The 16,259-nt window shown below is 35.6% G+C and overlaps 1 protein-coding gene across 1 annotated transcript in view; it reads left to right on the top strand.

Moving 5' to 3' along the window:
• Nucleotides 1–16,259, top strand: part of PUDP (pseudouridine 5'-phosphatase) — a 70,560-nt gene that overhangs the window by 37,627 nt on the left and 16,674 nt on the right. The gene's annotated exons all lie outside the window — the stretch shown is intronic.

Consider the following 16,259-nt stretch of genomic DNA (forward strand, 5'->3'; position numbering starts at 1 on the left):
AATATTTTTTTCACTTCTTGTCCATCCTGAGTAAAACATAAATTCTGAAGTTTTTGAGTTTCACTACTGCAGAAAAATGCATTGCATACTAATTTTTAAGGAACAACTTTAGGTATTTTAGACTATGATTACTGATTTCTCTGTAGGGTTGTTGAGAAAAAAGTGTGTATGCAAAGATATAAGGAATGATTAGCTAAAAATCTTCAGCCTTTCATGCTCTGAATTTTCACCCAAAGTCCACATGGTATTTGTGTTGTATGGGATTGCAAAGTGAAATAAATTGCAATGAATGTGCCATAATATAAACAGTGTTTCCTAAACTTTTTTCCCTCTTTTCATTCTGTATGTGTGCATCAACATCATTTCAAAAAGATACTTCAATGTTCTTGACCATTTGAATTACAATTTTTCAGTCTGGAGGAGGCTTAGGGGAGACCTTATTGCTCTCTACAACTACCTGAAAGGAGGTTATAGTTACATATATATATCTATAACTATATCTACATGTTTATAGAGAGAGAGGGGGGATAGGCCTCTTCTCCCATATAACTGGTGATATGAAGAGAGGTAATGGCCTTAATTTGTACCAGGGGAGGTTCAGGTTGGATATTAGGAAAAATTTCTTCTTAGAAAAAATTGTAATGCATTGGATCAGGCTGCCTGGGGAGGTGGTGCAGTCACAATCATTGGAGGTTTTCAAGAAAAGGGTAGATGTGGCACTGAGGGGCATCGTTTAATGGGCATGGTGGTGATGGGTTAACAACTGGACTATATGATCTTAGAATCATTAAGATTGGAAAAAACCTCTGTTTCTATAAGTGGTCAGAACTCTCATGAAGAATCAGTGTGTTCTATCAAAAAAAAAATCAAAATGATTTAAATCTGTTTTAATTTAAAAGTGTGTTTCCTAGCATTTTATTCCATTTCAAATTAATTAACTGATCTAACAGTTATGAATAATCTCTGCATCAAATCTAGGAAGAGCTCATTAAAAATATTCAGGCTGATTAAATGGCATTAGACGTTAAGAGTCTCGGTGGACTTCTTATGTCACAGAAAAGAGAAGCCCAAAGTGAAATTTTTGGAGACGCTTTTTCTTACAAAGGTACGATGAAAGAGTAATATAAATTCAGGACTTTGTAACTGTGGAGCAATATTAGTCTATGTTGTACAACAAAGCAGAGGATTTAGAAGGCTGGTATAGCACTTAATGTGACCATTGTTACTGTGAGCTTCTGCAAAAAGCATATCAGAAACGAAGTTTTTTTCTTATACCTTTCTTTTTTGTTTCTCTCTATTGAACCATTTCTACTATGTTCATATAGTATATGTATTTCAGTCATTATGGTTTTCAGATAACGAGTTATTAGTGTTATTTTTGTTATTTTTTATGTATAGCTGAAAGTTGAATTTATTAAGAGTACTCTAAATAAGACAGTGAAATTATAAAGGCATGAACAGTCATTCTAGGCGATGCACTGAGCTGTAAATTAGAGTCCCTGCTGTTGAAATCGTATATTTTAGTCATCATGTCTGTCCCTTTTCCATTTTGTAAATAAATTGACACATACTTTTTCCTGAGTGTTTACAATTCACAAATCAGCCATTTTATTTTCGAAGTAACAAAAACATTAAAGGAAAAATACATAGATATTTTTCAGCGTAGTTCAAACATTCGTAAATAGCTGTCTCTTCAGCCTTTGCTCTAGTCTGTTCTTTAAATAGGCCTACATCACCTATTTTTCTTCAGCCAAAACACTCTTTAAACATCTGTTTGTGCTATATAATGAAAGTGTCCAACCTTTTGGCTGGCCTGGGCTGCATTGAATGAAGAGGAATCATTTTGGACCATTGGTTCAGTTTTTCGGCTGGACTGGTTGGTGGGGGAAGAGCCACTAATATGGTGGCATGGTGGCATGGTGGCAGGGCGTGGGGCACGTTACTAGCTGTCTCGCATGTTGGACGTGCCTGCTATAAATCATTTTGACGTGCTCTGCTGACTTCTTGGACACCCAGTTTTTACCAATTATTTTAGCATATTGCTAGATACTTGCTTTTTCCAGAGGAATAACCTGTGACCATAATGGTCTTAGCATTGGGCTTCAGTCAGTGGCACAAATGAATGATGTTTGTAGTATATCCATTGTTCAAGATATGTTGTGTACTGTACAGAAGCAAATACATCTTGTGCCAGCAGCCACTTGCAGAGTGAAGAGGAAAATTGTTGTTCTAATATTCTTTCTAGCTTCTGGTATGTTTTTAGATGGAAGGCCGATTTTTTTTTTTTTTCCATTTTTTTTTTTCCTGAAGTTACTTGTCTATGCTGGTGATTGGTGAATTTGGATAAAGCTGTTAATAGATTGGAACCAGTAAAGAATATCCTGTGTTTTGCTTTCTCTCATTGTCTCTATTATCCTTGCTGCACAGTGGCCAAATTCCTTATAAAACAGAAAAGACCCTTCCTTGGCAGCAGTGTGGTTGTGTGGTGGGGACACCAGTTTCTGGGAGATGGCAGGTCTACTGAGTAATTGTCTCAGGGCTGTGAATCTACTCCTCTCTGCATAAGTGTTTGGAACCAGTCCTCCTGTGTGTATGCTCAGATTTACAACAAAAGCAGAGTTCATTCCCTTGACAGGTTAAGGTTATGTATGACAGATTACTGTTAATTTATGGAGAGTGAGTGGGAGATGAATGAAATATGTCACAGCATTTGTGTATCCAGATTATTTCAGTTGTTCCATGCAGAAAGTAAGTAAAATTTGAAAAGGTGTATCGGCTGACTTGAGATCAGGACATTTCCACTTGTCTGCCTTCTAACCAAGATGATGTGCCAAACGTATTGGGAGACTCCCTTTCTTGCTCTATAGTTTCTTGAGAAGTGAGATTTTTTTATTTCTTCTCTATGTCCAAAATTGCCTGATCTGAACAGCTTGTATCTATTTCTCAGGAACTGAATATCTCATCTGGTTACTTGTTTGCAAAGCATAATTGGAAAAGTCATCCCAGGTCATTCCTAGACCATCAAGAAATATTGACTCCGTAGACATTGTAGCAGAAGTCTGGGACCATCATTTCTCTTCTAAAGCAAACCAGAGGAGAAGGTTGCCCTTGTCTTGTCCGCTGGATGGAATATTTCCTCAAAAAAATCTGAAAAACAGACTCTTGATCACTGTTTAAACTGACAATTCAGTCTTCAGTTCATTCTTGTGTTTCCCTAGAGAATGACCTAGTTACAACAGAATATACCAGCTGCTGTTTTCTCCATAATGTTCCTGGCCACAACTTTTTTCTGAATTCATAAAGCTTTAATTGTTCTTGCTTTGCACTATGGCTGAAGAATTATTTACACATTGCATTTGAGCAAGTTTTAATTTTATTATTTAGGATGTGTTGCTGGCATAGCTCTTGAATTTCAATGATTATGGGACAATGCAAAATAATCAAGAGCATATCTTTAATATTTTTGTTTGTTTTTTTTATTATTATTTTCCCACATTGGAGAAGCTGTTGTTTTCAGAATTTAGAGGAATAAACTGTGAATAAATTATACCTTTTGAGCATATTCCCAAGCACTGTAAAAAGCAAATGTGTATAAGGTTTGGTGGCTAGAACTAGAAATGCATAGACACAAAAATCACCTTTTCATTTTTACCTTACATCAGGCTATTGCATGTTTCTTAGCTTAGCTGTGAAGTTTGTAGCATGAACTTATCCTTCAAGGTACGCTGGATTATCAGTGAATGAGATATAAGACAAGTAACTAAATGCTAGCTGAAAAAGTTTTATTAATAGAAATGATATATATGCAACTACTTCTTCATCATGATTCACTGAATCTTACTATAAAAACACTAATGAAAGATTCTCCATTTAAACTTATTCCTTCCTTGTTCTATTATTTGTTGTAAGCTCTAGGTAGGTGTGTAGTTTGTTATATTTCCTGTAATATTCCAGAAACTGGCAATCATCCCATTCTCAGACAGATCTACAGAAATCATCTCTGTTTTCTTTTACGTTCACAAACTATGACTCCAAGCATATAGGACTTTTTTAACACTGTACTTAAAATGTGCAGAATACAGTCACCATTCATTTTAATTGATATGCTGGAATAATTAGCTCATGCCTGATCATATAGGATCACATGAGGAGAATTTTAGCATCATAGCTGCATGTTTCCAGAAATAAACTGGGAGGTGTCAAGGGTGTTTTTTAGAGGCAAATTAGGATTTTCTTTCTGTCTTTCAGGTTAGAGTGGGCACAGACATGACTAAGTAGAAACTAGTTTATCAAATTCAAATTCCTTTCCACAAAAAATTATTTAAAAAGGGCAAGCTAGTACTTTTATTGAGTGTTAAAGGAATTCAGTATTTGAAGTAAAGAAACAGAGATTTTTGTGTTATTGGCTTGTTATTTTGTTATCTATGTATTTCATTGTCTACACAGAGACAACTACCAAATCCCTCATTGACTGGTATAGGAAACACAATACTAGGAGGTGCAGCAATGACATATCTCCATAGGATGTCTAAGATAAACTTAGCATATGTCCTGAAAACACTTTTTTTTTCTCTCCCAATTCTTCATGCAGACTTGTTTGTTTGTTTGTTTAAACTGTGCTAATATTGCCCTGGTGGAAATTAATTCTAAAACTGATGCTTGTCAATCAACAAAAGTCCAGTTTTCAGCTAAAATGCTCATCTTACCTACAAATTACAGTGTCAGAAGGAAGATAAGTTAAGTATAAATCACATAGTTAAGCTTCTAGTAGTATTCCAACTTGGGATACAAAGATCTCAGCACTCTAGTGGAATATTCTTTTTTGTGCTGTGTGGTGCTGGACAATTTATTGGCTGAATCCTGCACCTTCCTTAATTTCTAAATTGTCTAAACATGTAGTGCTTGTTTCCACCTCCCAGGCTATATGGTAAAGTCCAAGGTGATGAACCTCAGCTTCCAGCTTCATAAGTGTAATGGTGGTAAAGAGCACTAGATATCTCACCAAAACTTACAGTGTAGGACATCTAAAGATCTGCCATGCACATGCACCCTTTCCCTAAGTTCATAGTAGGCCTTTATTTTATATTTACAATACTATTAAAGAAAAGAGACTGTTTGGAAATTGTGGGAGGTTTTGTTGTTGTTTTGGTTTGGTTTGGGTTTTTTTCTGTTATCATTCTCTCAGATCATGTGGTTAATTTTTATTTTTCCTTCCTCTTCTCTTGAGGCATGTATGCTCACATATGCATGCACTCATATAAATACACCCTCCCCCATGCTGGCAGTCTTTATTACGTATTTGTGGAAGAGAAATGAGATGTTGAATGGCTTGAAAGTAATTTAGCTCTTAAGTGTTCCAGACATTGCCCTTGTTACTGCACTGCATGTTTATTTATGGATGTATTTGTCTTATGGAGATGAAAAAAGTCATTGAAATTCCATATAGAAAATAACCTGGTCAAGGTTTACTTTCACTTAATGTATCTGATTGTAAGAAGAAAGAGAGATTATAACTGGTTCATAGTCTTTGGGGGTACCCTACCTGGGGGTGGGGTGGCAGGAATATTTTTTTTTCCTTGCATTTGTCTTGATAATGTATCAAGCAGCTGCTAAGGGACTTGATGAAATGTGATGCAGAATAATAAATTATGTTCTGCAGCCTTCTATGTGTCTACGTGAGGTGAGTGTGTAAGCATAAAGAGACTAGTATGCCTTGAAATTCTTAAAGCATTATATTCAGATTAGCAGGTCACTGAAGATGCATTACTAATTGTTTTAGGGAACTAATTATGGATATTATTATATAGTAGGTATGCATATTAAGTAGCAGAAAAAAAAATTGCTCACTGAGTTATCTTTTTCTTTCTTTTAAAACCTTGAGCATTTTTTGGAGATGCCAAAAAAAAGCATTCATTGAATAATTAAATTTTAATTAACAAGAATTTTCACAAAAATGTTTTTTAATGTTTTCTGCATTACAGCAAGCATGAAGAAATTCTCTTTCAAAAAGATCTAGTGCACTAATCCTCTATGTGTCCCAGGTTACCTTTGTAATCTGCCCAGAGTGTATTGTAACAATGCTTTTTCACAGTTTTAGAACAAAGAATGAAGACTGAAACAAGGAATTGCATTGTTAGCAGTATTTTTTGGTTGCTCCTTTTAAAATTATTATCATGGGAAGATCTCTAGAAACCTTTGGAAAACTAAAGTCTAAGTGTTTGTTATTTTAATACGCTGAAGCAGGGGAAAGGTTTAATTATTTGCTTCTTCTATTTTTTAAGTTACTTTATAAAGATGCAATTCAAAGATGATATTTTTGGCAGGATTCTGCTTATTCTGTTCTGTGGTAAAGTCTGTGTTTTTTGGCATGCCTACAGAAAATCTACATACAGGACCATCAGTTAATACTGGCAAATTATTTATAGTCTAAACAGGACAAAGCATTTGCTCAGGCTGATTGCTATATCACAAAAGAAGTGCACTTAGAAGATTATTACAAAATGTACTCCACAAAGCAATGTTTGTTTTTTATTATTATTATTGTGATTTATTTCTTGTAACATATGGAAGTTATGAAGTCACAGGTTTATCAGCTAAAAATGCATGCTTAACACTTCCATTCCATCATCTCTTTATTTTGAATAGTAGCATGATTCAAAGCCAATAGATAAGTGGACCAAGTTGATCTTCAGTCAAACTAAGTAGTTTTGTTTAGAAGTACAAAACAATTCCAAGTAATGGTAGAAAATACTTCCCTCCTATTCCACCAAGAATAGTTTTTCTTTCTTGTCAAAATAGTGCTGAACATAGGAATTGCTGTTCATGCTCAGATTCAGTGTCCATTTTACTGTATAACATCTCTGATGACAGCTTATGCTAGGGGAATAATAATTCCCTTTTGTCTGGAGAATCTGGTTAATTAAATTCCATTATTCCTTTGCTAAGTAATTGAAAACTGTTTTTAAACAAAACAGAAAAAATACTTTTAGTAAACATTTTACTTTATTCTCCTGATGCTGCTGACAACCAGAGACAATACATTCTGTAATGGTCTTTTCTGAATTTCTCACATTTTAACTTCCTTGAAGTCAGCTTTTTATGTTATGAGTTACAAAGATATGAAGTAGTTGATCAGTATTTTAAATACTTATAAACATCCTTCTTTATTTCTTGCTCGTCATGTAAAACACTTTTTAGTCTGTTCAGACTCTTACCATCCAAATAGGTTGTTTTTCTTCTGTGTTTCTAGTGTGTGTGTGTTTTCTTGCATTTTACTGCATTTCTTCACACCTTTCCTATCAAAAGAGTTTTAATACAGAATAATGTCTGTGGCACAGAGTACATAGAATTCTCCAGATAAGACAGCATTATACATGTATGTAGGTCGCTCTGAAAATAATGCTTCCTATTTTTATTCCATAGAAACAACAATAAATACAAGGAGCTCAATAAAACTATTTGAAAGAGCAAATTATCAGCTACAAAACACTAGTTTTCAGTATAGTCATCAGCATTAGCTAGGCATTTTTGCTAGTGATGAACAAGAGCTTGCATGCCATGCTTATAAAAATCTACATGGCCATCCAGAACATGGCTTGTTTTTCAGGTTGCTGTTGCCACTGCTGAAATGCACCACCCACCACACCTCTGTGCTGACATCCACTGTTTGGATTTCTTAAACATTCAGCAAGTGTTAGTGAATGTAAATGGTGCAATTTTTTTTCTGCATAGAGGAATTAAATGACACACCTTCACTTTGTACACACTTCCATATCAGACATCATTTAGTCAGGCTTCCCCTCTACTGCCATTTGTCAAACAGCAACAAAATATAACAGAATATTGACAGGAAGGTTTAGTTTCTACTGCCATGTCACCAATATCTGCCTCTGTTGTCATGAGCTAATATAATAAAATAACAGGCATTATACAATATCATCCATATTATATACTTTCTTCTCTTATAGCAACTTGTGTACTTTTTATTGTCAAGCTGTTTCATTGAGCTGTCTACAGTGATGTCTAATACTTAAACGTTATGTAACAAGATGTGCACATAACTTCTTTTCATATAATATGTATTACATAAACTTCTGGATCATTTTACTTCATTTGCCATTTGACAGAGTTTGAGTTTCTTACAAATATTTCTCATCCCAGCTAACCCACATAACTTTGTGTCATGTCACTTTACTAAATATATAGGCATACTTGTCCATTATTCTCTGGGTAGTAGAATTATTTTAAAATGCATCTACAGTTACTTTTTCCTACAGTTCCTTTCTAAAATAGTAGCGTTTGATAAGAAACATTTTTTAACATTAGAAACTCCTTCACTTCATAGTGAAGTTGCTTCAAAGCCTTGAAGTATTGCTCAGTAGCTGAGTAGATGAGATTTCATCCATTACTGAAAATGTTGTGTTTTATAGAAAATATTTGCCTCTGTTAGGAAATTGTCCTTTTTCTCCTGAGCAGATGTCCAGTCATAGCAATCTGTTCTGTTGCTGTCTCTAGAAAATATTTGGATCCTACACCTTTAGACTAAAGTGCAGAAAAATTAGAGATTTCAAGCTATTGTCCTGAGCCTCAGAGCTCTTACAGACTCAAAAACAAAAATTGCCAGGGGCAAAAAGCATAATAGTTTGTGGCATATCCTATTGTGTTCCACTTTCAATAATACAGTTTTCCCAAGAGAAAGTCAAACAGAACCTTTTTTTTGACAAAGAATGATAGTGTATTTTACACAGAATGCCCTTGTAGCTTTAAAATTAACTGTGACATGTTCTTTGAAGATTGCTTTAAATTGCAAATTTTTAATTTTTCAGTCAGAAAATTTTCATTGCAAAGATGTATTTTTCCTTAAACTTTCAGCAAAACGTGCTCCCAGATTTCTTAAATGTTTCCTTGAGAAGATAGTTTTATAATTATAACAATAACTAGATAAATGACAATCTGAAAATTTCCATGAAGAGTTATATTGTATGGAACAGGTGTTTGGAAAACTGAGAGTCCTGCAGTCAGGTGTTCTAGGATTCAGGAATAATGTATAACTCTACCATACTACTAATATTAATAAACTTGGAATGCTCCATGTTTCCTGATATTTGTGTGCTGTAGCTGCTCACCATCTACATCATAATGATCCTTAAATACACGTTAACCTATGAGGGGGAAAGAAAAGAAATCAAGTTCATGTACATTGTATGATAGGCATGAAGTCTAATCTGGGCAAGTGACAGAGTGCTGTTATATATGTAACCATGTAAAACTATAAATGTACAGACATACCTTGTAGAAGCTACTCACTTTCCACCACATACCACATTGATTGGCATTTGTTTAATGCTGTGGATGTTTACTGTGAATGATTTTTCCAAGTACCTATTTTAGATGACCAGCAAGTGTTGTCCCTCAGTTTTCCTCAGGCTTCACTAGTTAACAACAAAGGTCATTTTTGATAGAGTTAAGAACTGAATCAATCAGTTCTGCATTACCTTTCAGCTGTATTTTCTACTGCTCTGGTCCAGCAAGGAGGGAAAGTGATATAAGACAAATTTCAATTAATAGCTCAGCAATACGAAGGAGAGAGAGAAAAGAACGTACCACTGATTCCTGAAAGAGTGTATTTGTAAAGATGCTGCTGAAGAAGGATGAAGAGTGTATGCATGGAGATTGTACAAGACAAAGAAGTCAGCCTGATATAAGACACACAGCTGAAAGTAGGAGAAAGAGATAAAGAACGTAATTAAGTGAAAGGATAGAAGGTGCCTAGGGAGTAGAAGGAAATAAAAGCAAGACTTACAGTAATTGTTGGTAAGATAATGTGGGGTCTTGAAGGTGAAAATGAAAACTTAAATTTGTTACTGCATTAAGTAATTTATATTCTATATCTTCATTGTAAATTATGAAGAGTTAATAGTATGCAATAGCCCATTTGTCCTTAATGATTTCCCAAAAATTTTTTAGGGAGTGTAGATGAAGAGTCAGGAAACAGTAGGTAAGTTAATGATGTATATACTGAAATAGTAAAAGCTTTTTTTTCTCAGGAGCATTGGTAGATGATATGACAGAGCTAACATTACAGCAAAAACTCTTCAAACATTTAGGATGTTACACTTCTAAATTTAAAATCTCATGAAGATAATGGAAAGAAGATTCAGCTGCAAATGTGTACTTAGGCATGTCTCTCAAAGCAGAAAGATTTTCTTTGGAAATACTGATGTCAGTGTTTTGTTTCTATTCTGCTTTGCCTTAGCTAGTAATTCAAAGGCATTTGGACAATTTATTACTGTCCCTTTCTCTTGTCACTTGCTTTTATTTGTTTTTCATATCATCTTAACAATCTGTGGAAGATCAAGGATGCTTGAAAAATATTGGTTGGTTTTGAGTAAGGTGGTGGAAGACTTTTACTGATTCTTTTTTGAAATCCTAGTTTTATGTCATTCACAGCTCTTCTTTACAGCTACAGCATTAGTGTATGACAGCCTTAAATTTTCTTCTGATTATTAATATTCAGTGGAATAACTATCTTCTTGTTTCTCTGGTGTTGTGGGGAGTTGATTTTGTTTTAACGTTACAATATTAATGAAGGATGAATAAAATATTCCAGAAGTCTATTATTAAAAAAAAAAAAGAAACAAACAAAAAAAACCTGTCTGTTCAGCATAGTCAGCATAGTTTCTTTCACATTTTCACATATATCCATTCTTTGCAGGAGCAATTCAATCTTAGCAGCTTTCATGCCATTTTTTAAAAGTATGTGGATCGAGTCCTTAGCTTCTCAACTTACAGTTGCGTATGTGATCTGGCTTTGTATAAAGTGATTACTAGCAAGAGCTTCAGGCTCAATGTCACTCCAAGGATGAAGAAATCTATCACAGAATGCTGTATTTTAATAAAAGGATTTCAGTTACTCTGCAGTATAAAGACATAATAATGCTTGTGACATGCTGCGCTGTATTGCTTTAGGATCAAACTGAACATTGGAATAATAGCAGCATGGAAAAGGAAGAAAAAATAGAATGTTTGAGTGTCACTTTTTCTCCTGTTGATTGCTATATGTAGTACAGTGTATGTTAGGAAAGGTCTGAGTTATAAAGACCTGTGGAAAACTACTTGAATTCCTGGTCTTGCATGTTAGGGATCAAGCAGCATATATTACAGAAACTTGCATAGAATTGGATGGAGCATGAGGAAGATCTACCACAGGATGCAGTCATTCACTTATCTGATAAAAGCTCATCTAAAAACCCACAAAAAGAGCACAGAGGGGCAGAGGAAGGTGGAGGATCCTAAACTGTATCCTACAAGCCAACTGCCAGACCCATCATGGGAGCCCCCTGTTCTGTTGAGGACAGGGAAGTGAGAGACTACTTTGTTGGAGCTTAGCTACCTATTGGTGTAGAACCACCACAGCAAGCAACTGAGATGGGGATTCAGGAGCAGCTGCTAGATAGTGTCTAAGCCCAGCAATTGGAGGGATCTGTATTGTATATATGTGTATATTCCCGCCACCAGAGCTTCATCCTTTTTTCTCAGAGAGGGGAATAAGATGAGGCTATTTGGTGATGTTTGTGTTCATGAGAGAGCTAAGTATAGCTTTTATGTGTGTAAATAGCCATTATATATTTACGTATGTCTTTGTATGTGCCTACTGGGAGTATGTGCTCAGTCTCAGTACTACTTGGACGAGGGCAAATGGACCGGCAGCTTCCTCCCCTCGGTCACATTAGGCCCTATTCCTGAACAGTAGTAGACTGTTCCCCAGGGATCACTTTAGTCTGCATAGAAATAGACTAAATAACCATTTTGTGTTTGTCCGTATAGGTATTTTAGTCTTGTTTTGGACTTCTAATAAACCTCCTCCTTTCTAAATATTTGTCAGAGTCTTTTGAACTCTTTCATTCAAGTTTCCTAGGAATAGCAGAAAGATCTGTGCTGCCTTCTCTCGTATTTTCTGTTGCAGTTGTTTGAATCAATTCTTGATCCATTTGTTCCAATCTGGGAGTATCACCTTACTGTCACTATCTTCCCCACCCTCTGACTCAAGAAGTGGAATATCCTCATAGTCAAGACCTAAACTAAGAGACTAAAGGATATCTAAAATTAATGTTGTTTATATTGTAATGAAATCATCTCAGTTTATGGTAGTACTGTACTAGAAATATATTTCAATTGTTCAATTACCTATTAATTTCTTTTGTATAGCAGAGATACCAGGGAATTGAGTGTTCAAGAAAGAAAACATTTTCCTTTGGCCTAGCAGACAAGTCTTTCTGTAGGTAATAATTGTTCTGGCATGCAGTGGATTGGAAAGGCTATCATCTAGTGTACTAACAGTACTCTAGAAACAATTCTTAATGCTCTGAGGGTTTGAAAACTAAAGCAGAGGAATGCTGAAGGACACTTAATACATTAACTCTTCCATAGAAGCATTATAGTTTGAAGTAACCTTACAAAGTAACTAATCCAACCCTCTGTTAGTAAGCCAATACTAAATTCAGACCAGGTTACTCCAGCCTTGTTCAGTCAGTTCTTGAAAACTTCCAAGGGTGAAGTTGACACATCTTCACTGGACAATGTTTTCCACTGCTTAATCCTTGTTATGACTTTTTTTTTCATTTTATCTAGTCACAACCTTTCCTATTTCAATTCATGAACTCACAGAATGAATATGATCTCATATTCATACAATGCACCATGGTAAATTGCCTATCTTGATCTTCTTGGTAATGTTCTCAGAGAGATTAGGCATTTGCATTAGGTCCTCTCTTCCTCTGAGCTAAACAAGCCCAGCTTTCTCTCATCATTTCTTTATTGGGCAAGTGCTACATTCCTAACCCATCTTGGCAGCCCTCTGCTGGACCCTCTGAAGTTTGTCATCATCCTTCTGTTTCTTTTTTTCTTTCCTAATTTTAATGACTGATGAACTTTTCAAATATAATTCTTGCATATTTGAGGATTGCAATAGTAAATTGTAATAGCATTTCATAGCAACATCTGACTAATTTAAATTATGAGCCAAATAACCTTCCACAATTATTTCGATTTCCTTGGAGTTCTTTCTTCTTTTCTGTATTTAAAGATTTGGAGAGCATACAGAAACCTGAAACCTCTTTTAACTTTTGTTTACAGTTAGGGAGTTTCGTAGCATTCCCTATGCTAAATACACAAAGTAAATGAGGAGCTGAGGTCCTATTTCTTGTTCTCTACCCATCAGTATTGTCTAAATGTAGGGGTATTCTACATAATATAGGCAGAGGCCATTCTCCTATAAGAATTGTGGTACTTAGGTATTCATTTTAAATGCCTTTAATTTCTAAACCTCTGTTTGTTTTGTTTGTTAAAAGTTATTGACACCAAATTTTTTTTTCTTTCATTAATTTTTGAGGCAGTCACTGTGACAGTCTTATGATTTCAAAGTTTACACTCTTTGAATATCTTAACATATATAGGCTTGCAAATGTTTCTTTCTTTGTTTCTGTTTCACTTAGAATTTCTTTATCTAACATTTCTTCCTCCTTGGTTCAAAGAGAAGGAAAGGGACAGATTGCTTATGGAGAATCTGGATTTTCTGTTTACAGAGTACAGTATGTTCTGAAATGAACTACAATTGTATACATTCTAAAATTGCTTTCATTTGACAGTTTAATAAATCTCAATTGAAAGTCTAAGTGATTTGAGACATTAAAAACTTGTGCTGTCTGACAAAAACAAACCAACCAAGCACTTTTTTATTTCTTTATAAATACACAGGCAGTAAATATGGTTCTCTCATTTTATTTGCAAATGCCTCTATTAATGAGTTCCATTTTGTACAAATGAAAATCACCTTAATTTGCGAGAAGTTGTGATGTGATTCTCCTCACGGTGCAGACAGTGAAGTGCCAAACCTGTTGACACATGAGCTTCTGCCAGCATCAATAAGCTTATGTATATTAGAGAAGTTATGAGCTTATGTATATTAGAGAAGTTATGTCTGTTTTTTGAAACCTACCTTTGTGTTGGTCGTGTGGATTCATCTTTTCTCACTTTCATGCATAGACATGTTGGACAAATCTACCTTATATGCCAACTGCACCAACAAAATTACTAGATCTATTTTAAGTAAATGCCTTGAATGCAGTATTGCAAAAGTATTTACAGCTAGGCTGCTGCTGTCATCTTTGATTACAAAAAAAAATAGACATTTTTGTTGCTCAGAAACAAATTTTTAGTAGAACATGGGAGGACACTGCCATGAATAAAAACAGAAATCTGTCTAATTTTCCTGTATGCCTTATTCAAATTCAGCAACAGTTAATGAGATGGAAGCACCTGGAGAAAACAGCAGGCACTGGCTACCAGTATCAGTAACACTGTAGTGTATCTGATACATAATTCATTCATATTTTTTTAATATCTATTAACACTGTCACAAACAGTGACAATGTGGAATATGAATTACTCCTTATTTTGCTAGATCTGTGGGACATTTAGCAAGAACTACATTTTTTAATTAGAAACTATTCAGCAGGTATAGTGTAGTTGCATATGTTTCCATTAGACTGAAAAATTAATTACAATGAGAACTTACAAATATTTAGAATATCAGATACGAAAGAATTTAGAACTAGTAACCTTGTTTTGGGAAGACCTTGGTGAACTGTACTGGATACTGTCCTGGTGGATGTCATCTTAAGAGTTTGTTTCAGTCATGACAAAGTATTGTGGACAAAGCCTTTTCTCTCCTTCCTTTCCTGAATTACGATTGATATTTTGACAGCATTTGATGTAATCTGTATAAATTCATACAGTTTTATGTATATATGTGGTCGTATACACAGATACACATTTTAAACTACATGCTACGTATGCAAGGGCATATAATAATTGTTTTAAATTCTGCACCCTGATAGAAGCAAGGCTGCCACAGCTCCGTGGCCCCATATCCAAACAGCATCAGGGCTGACTGTGTATTTTCAGTAGTCATGCAAATATGTGTACTTATACAATACACATATACGTATGTCTCCCCCACAGAACAGCATAAACACCCCCTTGACACCTGCCCTTTAGGTATTTGTAAGCATCAATACGATTGCCACAGGTCCAGCCCTCCCAGCCTTTCCTCATGAGGGAGATGTTCTAGACCCCTAATCATCCTTGTAGCCTGCCACTGTACTCTCCCTAGACATTCCATGTTTTCTTTGAACTGAGGAGCCCAGAACTGGACACTGTAGTCTAAATGTGGCCTCCCCAGGGCAGAGTAGAGGGAGAGGATCACCTCCCTTGAGCTGCTCACCATGTTCTATTTAATGCACTGCAGGGTGCCATTGGCCGTCTTAGCCGTAAGGACACAATGTTGGCTCACAGGGAACCTGTTGTCCACCAGGACACCCATGTCCTTCTCTGCTGAACTCCTCTCCAGCAGGTCATCCCCTAACCTGTACTGATACATGCGTTTCTTGATTTCCAGAGGGAACCTTCAGTGTTTCAGTTTGTGCCTATTGCCTCTTTTCCTGTCACTGGAAAGAGCCTGGTTTTGTCCTCTTTGCACGCTCCCCTCCTGGCCCCAGCATCACACAGTCTCTTCTCTGAAGTCTCAGTCTGTCCTTAAAGAAGAAATGTTCCAGCTCTTTCAGTCATTTTGTAGCCTTTTGTTAGACTTCCTCCAGCATGTCTATGTCTCTCATACTGGGAGCCCAGAATAGGACGCAGGACTCCAGGTGTGGCCTCACTAGTACTGAAGGATGCTCCCTCATCCTGCTGGCAGCAAGCCACGTTATGTTCAGTATACCACCAGTCTTCTTCCCATAAAACTGCATTACTGGCTCGTGGTCAGCTTGGTGTCCACCAATTATTATGATTACTTATTTTTGAGAGTATGGAATCAACTTGATTTTCTTTCCTGTTCAAAAATGTACAGCCATACTCAATGGTGAAGAGACAGATGGCACTGAATTGGTATTTCTAAATTTAAGGGTTTGACTGACAAATGTGCAAAAAAAACCAGTCAAAATATATTGCTAAGAGACCATTAGAGAACTTATGATGTGGAGAAAGAAAAGTTCCATCAGAAAATTTCTCAACCACCCTAACACTAGTATAAACACTTTGCATTTCTTCACAGTTAAAGCAAAATTAAATTACCTTCTCCACTAAAGCTTGCAGTCAACTTGCAAATAAGAAACTGCAAGAGAGTTTAGGTTTAAGTACTTATAACATTTTTGAGGAAGAAAAGCTAAGAAAGCTAAGTACTTTCTGTTTAAGATCAGGCC

This window comes from Numida meleagris, chromosome 1 (genome assembly GCF_002078875.1).
Source record: "Numida meleagris isolate 19003 breed g44 Domestic line chromosome 1, NumMel1.0, whole genome shotgun sequence".
Taxonomy (NCBI): Eukaryota; Metazoa; Chordata; class Aves; order Galliformes; family Numididae; genus Numida; species Numida meleagris.